The sequence below is a fragment of the Lepidochelys kempii genome, chromosome 27 (assembly GCF_965140265.1).
Source record: "Lepidochelys kempii isolate rLepKem1 chromosome 27, rLepKem1.hap2, whole genome shotgun sequence".
Lineage (NCBI taxonomy): Eukaryota > Metazoa > Chordata > Testudines > Cheloniidae > Lepidochelys > Lepidochelys kempii.
This window is the reverse complement of record NC_133282.1, coordinates 11,199,027-11,212,013: the sequence shown is the minus strand read 5'-3', so window position 1 is coordinate 11,212,013 and position 12,987 is coordinate 11,199,027. Positions and strand designations below refer to the sequence as shown.

Genomic DNA, 12,987 nt, shown 5'->3' with positions numbered 1-12,987 from the left:
TTAAAGTTTTTTGGCATTTGCTTTCCCTCTGCCCCCATTTATGCTTTTTTAGATTTACTCATTTAGAGCTAAAATTAGTTTTGTTAATAGCCTGTTTCTGATTTGCTTTCTAGTTCTGCTATATAGAAGAAGTATGCTGCAGTGTTTACATTATACAAACTGCTGGGAAGTTGCCCAAGGACACACAACTGACCAGTGGCAGAGCTGGGACCAGAATCCAGGCTTCCTGAGTTCCAGTCCACTGCTCTATCCACCTAGAATAAAAAAGTCCTTTAGGATTTGTGTATACAGGGCTTAGTATTTGTTTCCTGTGTAGTTTGCTTACCTAGTATGAACGGAGCCTATTTCACCTTTTTTTATAAATGTGCAATACAGTATGTGTTGGCAATGCCTAGCTGTGTTCTTAAACCCATACTAAACCATGCTGAAAAACAGATTTCAATAAACATAATTTCACTCCCTACATACAGGGCCAAATGCTTTCAATGCATTCAATGTAGAGATTACAATTCCAGTTGTAGCAAATACTCCACTTGTAGTAAGGATGGCTATGGATAGAAAAAGCAGCTTCATTACAGAAGGCTTCTTTCTATTAAATTCCCTACCAAGGCTTTCACTGATGAGACTTGAATATTTTAGATCAGCTGTTTATTCATAAGCACTGCTGTCAAAAGCATTCACTCACACTTCTGCTTTTCAGTTTCCCTAAAAATTAGGTACAAAATTAGGTACACTAATCTAATTGGGCCCATTACTGTAGCATCTGAAAGCCTGATCTTGGTATCAACCTATAACATCTTTCAGAGATAAAGATCTCTGAAAGATGTTACCTCTGATGTTTAGTTTATAGGGGGGGGGGGGGGGAGAGAAGACGACTGGGTCCTAACCTGGGAATCCAAGGCTCTGTGTACACACAAACTTGCACTAGTTTAAGTTCAATAAAGGTAAATGCCTGCATGGATGCTTACTTTGTATTAAGAGTAATCTGACTTTGTACATTTTAAACCTGTTCCTAATCAATTTAATTGAAACCAAAATAAACCTAGTTAACACAGAAATATGAGTGTTCACACATTTAACTAAATCCAATGGGGGGGGGGGTGGAGAGAGAAATCACAAATTAAACCAATGCATATCTGTTTAGATAAGCCCTAGGTTTACTTTAGCTTTACAGGAGGAATGGAAAGAAGAGGGATGGAACTTTAAAATTTACAAAATGTTTCCAAATTCTCCTTGTTCATTAAATACTCTTTCCATTTTTTGTTCCACTGATTTAAGAGGCCTCCAATTTCTCTTAAAGGTAATCTGCAAAAGTTTTATTTTAATCCAATTATTCTTTTGCAAAATTTCCAACGAGCAAAAGCAATAGCTAATAGGAGTTATTCGTGATATCTCTGAAACAAAAATTTCAGGCAACATTTCTCTCCTTAAAGATGACCTTCAAGGGAAAAAAAGGGTAGTTCTGCCTTGAGAGGGGCGGAGCTCCTACCTCTGAGTTCTGGAATATCAAACCTCTTCTTCCTTGTTCTTGCTGGCTCATGAGAAAACAGAGGTGAGTGCTTTCAGTCCTCAACTAAAGGGGTGAAAGCACTTACATACAGAGATCTTTGCCCCTAACTTTCTCAGATGTTCACACTCCCTCCTCCTGTGCCCAAAAAAAAAAAAACACACACAGTGACTCGAAGTCCCTCTCCTCAAAATGTTCAAGTTATACTCTTGCAGTATTTGCAATGTCAAATCCTAATAGTTCTCAAGCCCTCCCATGTATTCCAGGGAAGACTAGATATGGCCCAAATTAGCCACATTTTAAAAAACAAAACAAAAACAAAAAAAAAACAACCAAGACCTTTATACATTGCAATCTTCTTGTCTCCTTCAGAAGGCCAATTTTTTGGCCTGCAGAGGGTACAATTCTTAGTAGTCCAGGTTGCAGATATCACGGTTTCTCTGCCACCGAGTCACATTACTAGTATTATATAGACAACTGAAAGAACCATTAAGGAACAAATTCATTTTTAAAAACAATCTTCATCCACTTTGTTGTCAGCAGAATATACGGCTTAGATTTTGCAATATATCAAAGCAGTAATTGTTAAGATACAACCGAGTTAGTGAACTACTTCTCCCAACACAGAGCAGCAGTATGTATTATCTCAGAGCTCTCAAGTATTCCCTCCACACTTTCTCCCTGGACATTATAGCAGCAGCTCTGCTATAGTTAAGGTTGAACGTCACTTTCAGTTTAAAAGTGGACTATTATGTATTAGCAGGAGTGTTGTAAGCAAGACATGAGAAGTAATTATTCCTCTCTACTCCGTGCTGATTAGGCCTCAACTGGAGTATTGTGTCCAGTTCTGGGTGCCACATTTCAGGAACAATGTGAACAAATTGGAGTCAGTCCAGAGAACAACAAAAAAAAATGATTAAAGGTCTAGAAAACATGACCTACGAGGGAAGATTGAAAAAACTGGGTTTGTTTAGTCTGGAGAAGAGAAGACTGAGGGGGAGGACATGATAAAAGTTTTCAAGTACGTAAAACATTGTTACAAGGAGGAGGGGGGGAAATTGTTCTCCTTAACTTCTGAGGATAGGACAAGAAGCAATGGGCTTAAATTGCAGCAAGGGAGGTTTAGGTTGGACGTTAGGAAAAACTTCCCATCAGGGTGGTTAAGCACTGGAATAAACTGCCTAGGGAGGTCATAGAATCTCCATCATTAGAGATTTTTAAGAGCAGGTTAGACAAACACCCATCAGGAATGGTCTAGATAATACTTAGTCCTGCCATGAGTGCAGGGGACTGGACTAGATGACCTTTCAAAGTCCCTTCCAGTCCTACGATTCTACACCAAGTACTCTAAAATTCACATGGTGACTCAATATCTTGAAGTTTGCTGTGACTCATGGTGGTGTGGCATAAGTAAGTAGTCCAGGTTCGAGCAGGGGTTCCTGAGTTCCCCTAAAAAGTCAGCTGTTCACAAGACACGGGGAGGTTTTGCATACACCTGGGCTCCAATGTATGGCTCTAATCCTCCCCAAACTGCTATCCCCCTTGACGTTTTTCTAAGTTAGTGCACTGCAGCCACTGACCTTTTGGGGAAGCAATATTGAAAAAGTTTGTAACTCCAGGTTGGCACAACTTGGACTAAAAGAGCAATATGTGCACATGCAGCAAGACTACTGTTGAGGCCCCAGTGGGTATCTGTTGTCACAGAAATTGGGAGGCTCAAAGCAATATGCTGGGGTCACTGAACCTGAGTTGCACTCAAACTCTGTGAATCTGAGCCTTACCCTTTGGCAATTTTCAGAGAGATAATCTGTCCTTGCGTACATACCTTGCTCTCTGCCTGCATTCTGCAGAGGCTCTTTTCGTAAGTTTTGCCCCATGTCTCCACTGCTCCCCAAACAAGGAAAAGGAACCCAGAATACCCCACCTTATCCATGCTGCTACCAGCAGTGGCAAAGGGTCTCCAGCCTCACCTTTTCTCTCAAAGCAGCAGAACTTGGGGGGAAGAAGAGGAGATTAGAGCAGTGCAGGAGAGTGGAGGAGCAAAGGAGGGAGCCACAGCTGTAAAATGGGGAATATAGGGGGACTTCAAGCTCTGCTTCCCCAAACTTCCATATACCTCCCCCACCCCATTTTTGTTCCCCCTTCAAATTATGTCCTTTGTTTCCTGGTTTTCAGAGGTTTGTGCTCAGCGGAGCTCAATGTTCTGGAAGGGCATAAGATACCACGGGGCAACTTTAACTCTGTTAATGAAGTTGGGTTTTTTTGGTTACTGATCTTCTCTAATGACTTGAATCACCACCTCTCTCCAATCCTGCAACTATCTTACAAACAACTCTTCCTATATGATCCACCCCAGCCTCAAATCCTACATAGCTGAAACAAATTCCTCTCTCCCCACCCTTCATCATGTAGACGTGAGTGGTATTTTCTACCAAGACTCATAACCTTGGTAAAGTCTTTGACTCCTCCCTTTGCTCTCCCCCCTCCCATATATCCAGGATCCCACTAAGGCCTGGTCTACACCAGGACATTAAATTGGTGTAACTACATCACTTAGGGATGTGACAAATCCACACCCAAAGTGATAAAGTTAAACTGACCTAACCCCCCATGTAGACAGTGCTAGGATGATGGAGGAGCATCTATGCCAGGAGTTCTCAAACTGGGGGTCATTACCCCTCAGGGGTCACGAGGTTATTACATGGGGGGGGGGGTCGTCGCAAGCTGTCAGCCTCCACTACCAAACCATGCTTCACCCTCCAGCATTTATAATACATAGTGTTAAATATTTAACCAAAAAAAAAGGTGTTTTAAATTTAGGGGGGGGGGGGGCGATTGCACTCAGACTTGCTGTGTGAAAGGGATCACCAATACCAAAGTTTGAGAATCACTGATCTATACCAACAGAACCCCTCCCGTTGGCATAGGTAGGTGTCTTCACTAAAAAGTGTGTTTTAAGTGTAGACAAGCCTCAAGTCCTTCCTCTATACATTTCTAAAATCTGCACCTTTCAATTCATCAAGACCCTGATCCACACCTTGGTAACCTGGTATCTAGACTACTGCGACCTCTTCCTACTTGGTTTACTTGATTTTTACTTTACAATCCCTCTCTCGTGTATTCAGTACTCTGCTGCCAAAGTCATCTTCCTTCCCTGCCATATCCATCATCACACTAGAAGCCCTCAGATGGATTTGCAGCTCCTGTATCAAAATTTTAAACTCAGGGTCTTCACTTGCACCTCTTCCTGCCTGGCCTCATCTTCTGTCCAACCACATGCAAACGCCACTAGCCTTCAGGCTCAGTCTGATGCCTCCTTCCACAAGGTGCCTCCATTTTTTCCCATATTACTCCTTAACTTCTTCACCAGGAAATCTTCCTCTACCCTTCAAAATCCACTTACTTTACTTGGGAATGGGAGTCAGTGTTGGAAAGCCAAGATTTCCCAGTATGCCCAAACAAAAGCTTAAGCCTAGCAATATCTGTTGACTAAGAAGTTTACATGCACAGGAGCACAACACATACATTATAATCAAATAACCTCACATTCATTAGCTACATAAACTCTCTTGCTTCCCCCCGTACCTCACAACTTCTTGGGGGCCCATGTTATGCACAAGCTAACTGTAGGCTTCTCAGAGCAGGAACCAGTCCTATTTGTCTACAGCAGTCCATATTTATGGCAATGTTTAAATATTAATACTGAAGAAAGTAATTCTGAAAGGGGGAAAAAAAAACCCATTTTGAGAAGTGATATTAAATGTAGCCAGGAAAAAAAACACATAGGTTAGATTATAGGCACACATAAGGTTGATTGCACTATGTGATTAAAGACTGTAATATTTTGTAAAATATGCGAATAGAAGAGCTATTCAAACCAGTGACTGCGAGCATACAACCTAAGCCTCAAACTCAAAGGTCTAGAACAGGGGTGGCCGACCTGTGGCTGTGGAGCCGCATGCGGCTCCTTGTCTAGGCACCAACTCCGGGGCTAGAGCTACAGGTGCCAACTTTCCAATGTATGGGGGGTGGGGTGCTCACTGCTCAATACCTGGCTCTGCCACAGGCCTGGTCTCCACTCCTCCCCTTCCCACCCCTCCCCTGAGCCTGCCATGCCCTCACGTCTTCCCCCCCAGCCTCCTGCATGCCACGAAATAGCTGATGGGGAGGAAGGGGGAGGCACTGATCAGCGGGTGGGAGGCTCTGGGAGTGCTGCTGACATATTACTGTGGCTCTTTGGAAATGTACACTAGTAAATTCTGGCTCCTTCTCAGGCTCAAGTTGGCCACCCTGGCCTAGAAGTAGGCCTTTAAAAAACGTGTATGCTAGGACTTCTTTCCTAAAAGAAGCCCTCAGTCCTGAACTCTAGATATACTTCCCCCCCCCTTTTTTTTCTCTGGGGGGAGGGTTCTTTTCTAAAAAGAAGGAAAGAATATCTTGTCATCTTTCAACATTCTTTAATTGGAAAAGAAGATGATTACCAATTTAGAAGCCTTTTTCCTACAAGTATAACTCTCAAAAAGCTTTAATTAAGAAAACAATGTGACAAAACATAGGATGATGGACTAGTTGTACCATCACACACAGCATGGCAAGCAGTTTGCCTATAATAAAATGATACAGTTTTAAAAGTCTCAGATCTCCCAAAGATTTATGACAGTCAAGATATTAAAGGACGTAGATATCTATGCATGAACCAAGACACTTAATATGCATACAACATCCCTTATCCACATTTAAAGGACCAGTGTCTTCGAATGACTGTTGAGATTGAGTGTTTTATAACCTTCCATGAAAGAATTTAATATTAAAGAGTGACTAATAATTGGATTGTGGAGCCTCAATGATTCAAGACAGTGTACACTCAGTTTACACATAAAAGGAATCAAGCCTGCAAATGAACTCTTGAATCTGAAAGTCAACCTAGCCTCTTTCCTATTCAAGCATAACTAGTAATACTGATATTAAAAAACAGATTATGTTCTTAATGGCACCTATGACCGCTCCGGTCTTCAAATGGCATCATCTGTTATATCGGTCTAACCCCCTCTGTACTCAACAGGGCTTGCACAGGAGTCACTGATGCCATAATTTGGTCTACACAAAGTTAATTACACAGACAAAAAGACGTACAAAAAGGAAAAAGCAAGCTTGACTACCACTTCCCAGAGGAAGTTTGCAGTCTGGCAGCTATGTACAAGAATTAACTTTTACTTGCAAAATGACCTAGTTTAATATGAAGTCTCGGATATGGAATCCCCAACATTATCCTTTTTAAACAAAAGGGATGAGGGAATCACTCTTCAGAGCAAAGATGCATTCAAATGTCAAATGGAAAAGCAAAATGTGAAATGTAAGCAAACGGAATGTTCATAAAAAATGCTTTAAGTATAAACAAAATATCTGAAAACTCAGCTCTTCTTATATTTACAAGACTGGAAAGACTGGCATTCCCCCTACCATAGAAGACTCCACCACAAACCCACAATGCACAGAGCTTTCCTGTATTTTAGGTACATCCTGTGCAACCTGCCAAAGAAATACAGTCTTGAACTCAGGACTTAGATAAGGTAACTAGGTGTTAGTCTCTAAGGTGCCACAAGTACTCCTTTTCTTTTTGCGAATACAGACTAACATGGTTGCTACTCTGAAACAAGGAACAAAAAGTCTATTAATGTTTAAAATATATTCAGATTTGTTGTACACATTCTATTGCTGCAGCTAAAGAAACACCCCCTTTAATTCATGCTCTTTTGAGGAAGTGCTAGGGTCACACACAATGTTAACATTAACTTTCAATATTTTGCCAAAATGTGTCACTGTCATAGAACACTTTACATTTCAAAGCACTATACAAACATTAACTAACTAAACCTTGACACCCCTGGGAGGGGGTTCCATATTTTCATCATTTTACCAGTGAGGAAACAGTTTAAGGCACTTACCTTAGGTCACATGGAAAATTAGTGGCAGAGAGACTAGAACACACAGGCTCCTAGCCCCATGCTCAATCCACTGAACTATACAACCTCTCTTTGATCATTTAAGTGTCTTATTCTATAATGAATCAATAATCCAGTACACCCATTATCCTAACCATGAGCCAAAAGCTTTAATTTAGCAAACTGCTGCCAGACAATAGGTCTCAGCTTTAATAACTGCTCAGGATCTCACACCAAAGAGAGCAATTCAGGGGGTCATCATCACAGCATCCAACACCACCATGAAGTAAATTCCAGGGCTAGGATGCTGAGCACTTTCTTCTAATAAAAGGAACTTAAGCCAGAGTTACCATGTGGTAACTGGTTTGTCACTTTTCATTCCTAAGGCAGAGAAATAAAAAGACAGTTGAACAGAACTTTTCCATTCATATTCATTGCTTCATTATGTCACTGCAGGGCTCAATAAGAGGGCATAAAAATCATGAAGGGAACTCAATGAAGTTTGGTACAACTTAGCATAGTGTTCATAACAGACTTCATGCTACTAGCTTGACTAAAGTCTGGATCAGCTTTCAGTAAAGAAACTGATTTCAATAAAGCTATTTTAAACAAAACACTTTTCACCACCCTCAACACTTCACAGAGCTGGTGGAGAGAGAAAAGTAATTCTGCAGCAACAAGTCTAAACTGAGGAGCTGACAAAGATATGGTCAAACAGGTCTGAACAGACCTGTAAAAGTACCCTTTCCTCTCTCTAGATTTGTTTCAGCTATTCTTTTTCCAATCTGTGCTTTTTCTTGTTCATGTAAAAAAGAAAGATGTTTTCATCCTGGATTCACACAGAGCAGTGCCCAAGCTCCACTCTTTAGACTTAGATCTCCTTGACCATCAGAACTTCTATTTTATTTTCTGCTTTCATTCTTTAACTTAAATTATAGCTTGCCGAGAAGCAAGGTACAAGAAGTTATATTTTCCATCTCTTCTTGGAGTCTGAACAGTTTTGCACTAAGCTACTTGCACTGTCCCCCACCCTAAAGTCTCAGTTTGAATGTACCTTGAAGAGAATATACTCATGGCATAAGACACTAAGCAACTGCATCACCAGGACCCTGTTGTGTGGCAACTCTTTGTCCAACTGAGAAGAGACAGGAAGCCTTTGTATAACAAAGCAGTTCAAAATTACATCCTTAACCATACAGCCGAAAAATAGTACAGGAGTCTGGAGAGGATTTTCTTTTCGGGGAGGAGAAGAACTCTAATAAAAGTTTTTGGACATGCATTCCAGATACACAGAGAGCATTTGAAGACTTTATGACTGGGGAAATGTTATTTATAAAACACAACAAAGGAAATTGTACTTCACAGATCACCTGCCATTCTGATCATCCAAGTGTTGAGAGAGAGACTACAAACACTCTGAACATAAAGAACCATACACAGAAACTCTTACGTATTATTTGTTCGAGCCAGCACATTACCTGATATCCAGAAAAAAAGTTAAATTAACGATAGTTTGTCATCTAAGGTCCAGCTGATGCAACAGACTGTCCCAATCGCTTAGCCACACGGGGTTTGATTTTTAAAAAAAAAAAAAAAAAAAAAAAGAAGCGTGGAAGATAAGACAGCACTGAAATACAGGATAAGAAAACACTTAATTTGCACACCTTCAATAGAAGTTAGTTCTAAATCTCTTCTGAAAACTTTCTAATAAAAGAGAAAAGAGTGCAAGGCATAATCCCTGCAAAATTGATGTGACTTCCATTATCCACCTGCCTTTAGGATGCATGCATGAAAAATGCCTAAATATATTTTTATTCCTTATTTACCTTATTAAAACATCAAGCCTGATCCTCCCGGGCTTCGCTGGTGAACTACTTGGGGACACAAAGCATATGTTTTGTCAGTTCTCTTAACTAAAAGAATAAGGTGTTGAAACTCCAGAGACATGCTTTGAACAAAGTGTTCATTGGGTGTTGGAATTATGTGTGTTAAGAAAACCAGTTTTAAAACGGTGATTAAAGTCACTTCTCCTTCACAAAAATTGTTCAGCTTTTACTCAACTTTTGTGATATTCTCCAGTCACCGTAATCTTCCAGGGTGGACTTCGCTTGCATTTAGTGTTGAAAAAGCATTACAGAAACCACAACAATAACAAAGCTCTCACCTTTTTGGCATTCTTTATACATAATAAAAGAAGCATGAGAGTACATAAGACTGCCATCCTTCCCCCTTTTCCAGGTCACCTTTAACCGCGTTGTGATTAAGTCCACAATATGGACTTAGTTTGCAGCGTAGACAGGGCCTAATATGGATGTACAGTGATCCCACTGAGATGGTACAGTTAAGGAAAAAAATTCCCCCAGCCCCTTCTCCCAAATTAGGCTTTGCCAGTAGTTTACCTTAAGAAGTCCCACAATCAAGTCAGGCAACTATTCTAAGTCAAAGAGGTCAACATCATTTCATATTTAAGTTATGAAATTTGTGGTTAAAAATCTAAAAGGCATCTCACTACCCATAATACCTTTCCCATGCTGTATGGGAGAGCTTAAGGGGAGAATATACACAAAGGGTAACTGGCATTATACATTCCCTTCTGAAAACAATGGTGGGTTGTATTTTAAAAACTTTTAAAAGGTAGTTATTCAGAAGAGAAAAAAATCAGATTCCCTTCATAATCTGAATTCAAGAAATTAAAGGGTAAGTGGGTGTGTTTAATTTATACTAGTACATCAACTGGATTCTCCAGAAAAAAAAAATAGTTTATTACTAGTCAAAGAGTGTTATGACTAAAGTACTTTCCCAATTTCACAACACATTTTAACTTCCCTGAGGATGGGCTTTTTACCTTGTCTTATTTTTAGAAATACACATCATAGCACACATCACATGACATGATGTAACTGCTAGCAAGAAAATGGCCCAAACTGTTCAAAATAAAGTGGTCAAACAAAAAAATCCAAACTAACACACAGCAATTCCTCACGTACCATGGTCAGTTTTACGGAAAATTACAATTCTGTTTGCCACTCAGACTGGTGGCGTTTATAGGATCCTATATAAACATACAGGCCAAATTTTAAAACAACAAACTTTATTAGCAGGAGAGACTGTGCTCTACAAAAAAAAAAAAAAAAAAATTTCCTAATTTTTTGTACAAACATGAATGGGAAAATTTGTTACGGAAGATACAAAGATGTGCCTTTAAAAAGATCCTAAGCAAATCTAACGGTAGTCAAATTCTTTGTAACCGAGCACCAGAAATGCTCTAACCCTCTTATCATAACAGACATGCAAGAACAGAATAGTCTTTAAAAATGTGAACACACTTATATGCTACTACTTAGAGGGGAAAAAAAATTTTCACCAATCCAAAATTAAAATAACCACACACACACCAAACTTTCAACTGGTTTGGCTGATCAAACCCATGTCAGAACATAGACTGCTGCAGATCCCAAATGGGCAGAAGGGAAGGCCTGTACACAAAGCTTTTACAAATAAATCAATTACTGCATTTAAAACCATGAGAAGGTGACAGACATTTACACACATGCCCCACTACTACTTTTCATACTTAACGTTGCACTTAGCCCTAAATGTTATTGTGAAGGGGCAAGCTCCTCACGCAAAATTATGCAAGGTGAAGATTATGCAACTTTCTTCTGTTTAAGATCAAAAGGGGGAAACAAAACAAAAACAAAACCGGAATTTTAAAGTAAACACCCATATCACCCTTTGGTCTCTTCCAAAAGGGATAGCTTTGGATTGGCTTCTTTGTTTTTGAGAAAACAGACTGCAGACTAAGGCTAGGATCGAGCATTACATACCATACAAGCAGCAACACACCACAATGACTGCCAGCCACGTGACCGAGATGGCAACACACACGGGCGGGGAGTGTGAATGGCACTGGGGGCGGCAATGCAGGACTCGACACTGGAACTTTTGGGTCCGCCGCATTCCAAAAACCGGCCTAGAAACCTTCCATACGCGATCGTTCAAGTTTATAAACAAGCCACAAAAAGCTCCAGCCCTGGCGCAAGATTTCAATTTAAAGTGGCGCCATCAACCCAACCTCCTCCCCAGCGCCCCCACCACCTCCACGCAATGGATCCGCAGTACTTTGCTGGCCACACGCACTCGGGGAGGGAGTCGAAACACACAGAGACATTAGCACAAGGAGAGCTACCTACAGGGGGAGATTTAACAGGCGGGGCTCAGCCCGAGCAGACCAAAATACAGCCGCTTCCCCCAGGAAGGCACCAAGCCCCGCAGCGAAAACAAAGTCAGGCCCCTGCTCTCCCCCACATGCTCCGCCACCGTGACCCCGAGCGCTTTACCCGACACACGCTCCCAGGAGCCCCGGGCCCGGCCGTGCCTGGCGCCGGGCGGGCGGGCCGCCAGCAGCCGGGCAGAGAAGTTCGGGCTGAGGCCGGGGCTGGCAGAAACCCACATCAGACACGTTCGGAGGCGGCGGCGCCGGGCACCGAGGCAGCCGCGGTCGCAGACGGTGAAGGTGGAAGCGAGCCCCCCTTTCTCCCCCTCCCCGCCCATGCACGCGGCGGGAGCCGCGCAGAGGGAGCAGGAGCCATTTAAAGTTGCCTGGCTCCGCGGGGCCGGCGGTAGTTGCAGTAACAAAGGGGCAGCGGGAGGGAGGGAGGGAGCGCGGGAGGGAGGGAGAAGGGCAGCGGGCGGAGGGGCGAGGGAGCGGGGCGGCAGCGGCACCTACCACGTGATGGAGCCGAGAGCACAGTCCGGGCGGATTCAGCCCCGCACAAAATGGGCGCAGTTTGCAAACAAGCGCCGACCGAGGGGAGAAGCGGAGCCGCAGCCGGCACAGGCACCGCCAGCCCCGGCGCCAGCCCCGGCTCCCCCCCCGGCTCGGGCCCGCTCGGTCTTCCCCGGCGGCGGGGGACGGGGCTCTTCTCTTTCTCCCTTCCCGGGTGCAGAGCGGCGGCGGCTGCAGCCCGGGCTGGGGCGGGGGGAGAAGCTGCCCCCCCACCCCCGGCTCGGGGAGCGCCCTAGAGCCGCCGGCTGCGGGTCCCCGCCGGTCCGCGGGCGCTGGGCCGGGCGCTCGGCGTCGCTCTCCGCCCGCGGGGCGGCGGCGGAGCGAGCGCGGCGGTGCTTCCCCCCCGCTCCGGGTGAGAGCGGCGGCGGCGCTGCTCGGAAAATGGCGGCCAGGCTCCTTCTCTGCCCTCCCCCTCCCTTTAATCGGAGAATGCACCGGGCGGGGGAAGGGAGGGGAGGCGCAGCGCCCCCGCCGGCCGCCCAGCGCACTGCGCCCGCCCGCCCGCCCGCAGCCAGGGGGCCCCGCAGAGCCGCCGGCCGGAGGGCGCGGGCAGCGCGCTCCCGAGCGAAGCGGCCGGCGGCCGCCGCGCGCAGCACTGCGGCGCCGGCCACGCATCAGCCAGGCCGGGCGGGGAGCAGCGGCTCCGGCCCGTGGGGCGGGTACTGGCGGGGCTCAGGCGGCTCCCCGGCCCGTGCACCGAGGAACGAACCCGGGGAGTGTTTGCGGATCACAGTACTGGGCCCGGGCCC

The 12,987-nt window shown here is 44.1% G+C and overlaps 1 protein-coding gene across 4 annotated transcripts in view; it reads right to left on the bottom strand.

Moving 5' to 3' along the window:
• The window catches only part of KANSL1 (KAT8 regulatory NSL complex subunit 1), a 156,412-nt gene extending 143,736 nt beyond the window's left edge, over nucleotides 1–12,676 (bottom strand). For 2 of the 4 annotated variants that reach the window (XM_073325619.1, XM_073325618.1), the window contains exon 1: nucleotides 12,179–12,675. The gene's annotated coding sequence lies outside the window, so the exon portion shown is untranslated. Of the gene's footprint in view, nucleotides 1–12,178 lie in introns of all 4 variants that reach the window. The other 2 variants (XM_073325617.1, XM_073325620.1) reach the window with 2 other exon arrangements.
• Nucleotides 12,677–12,987: the final 311 nt, after the last annotated feature.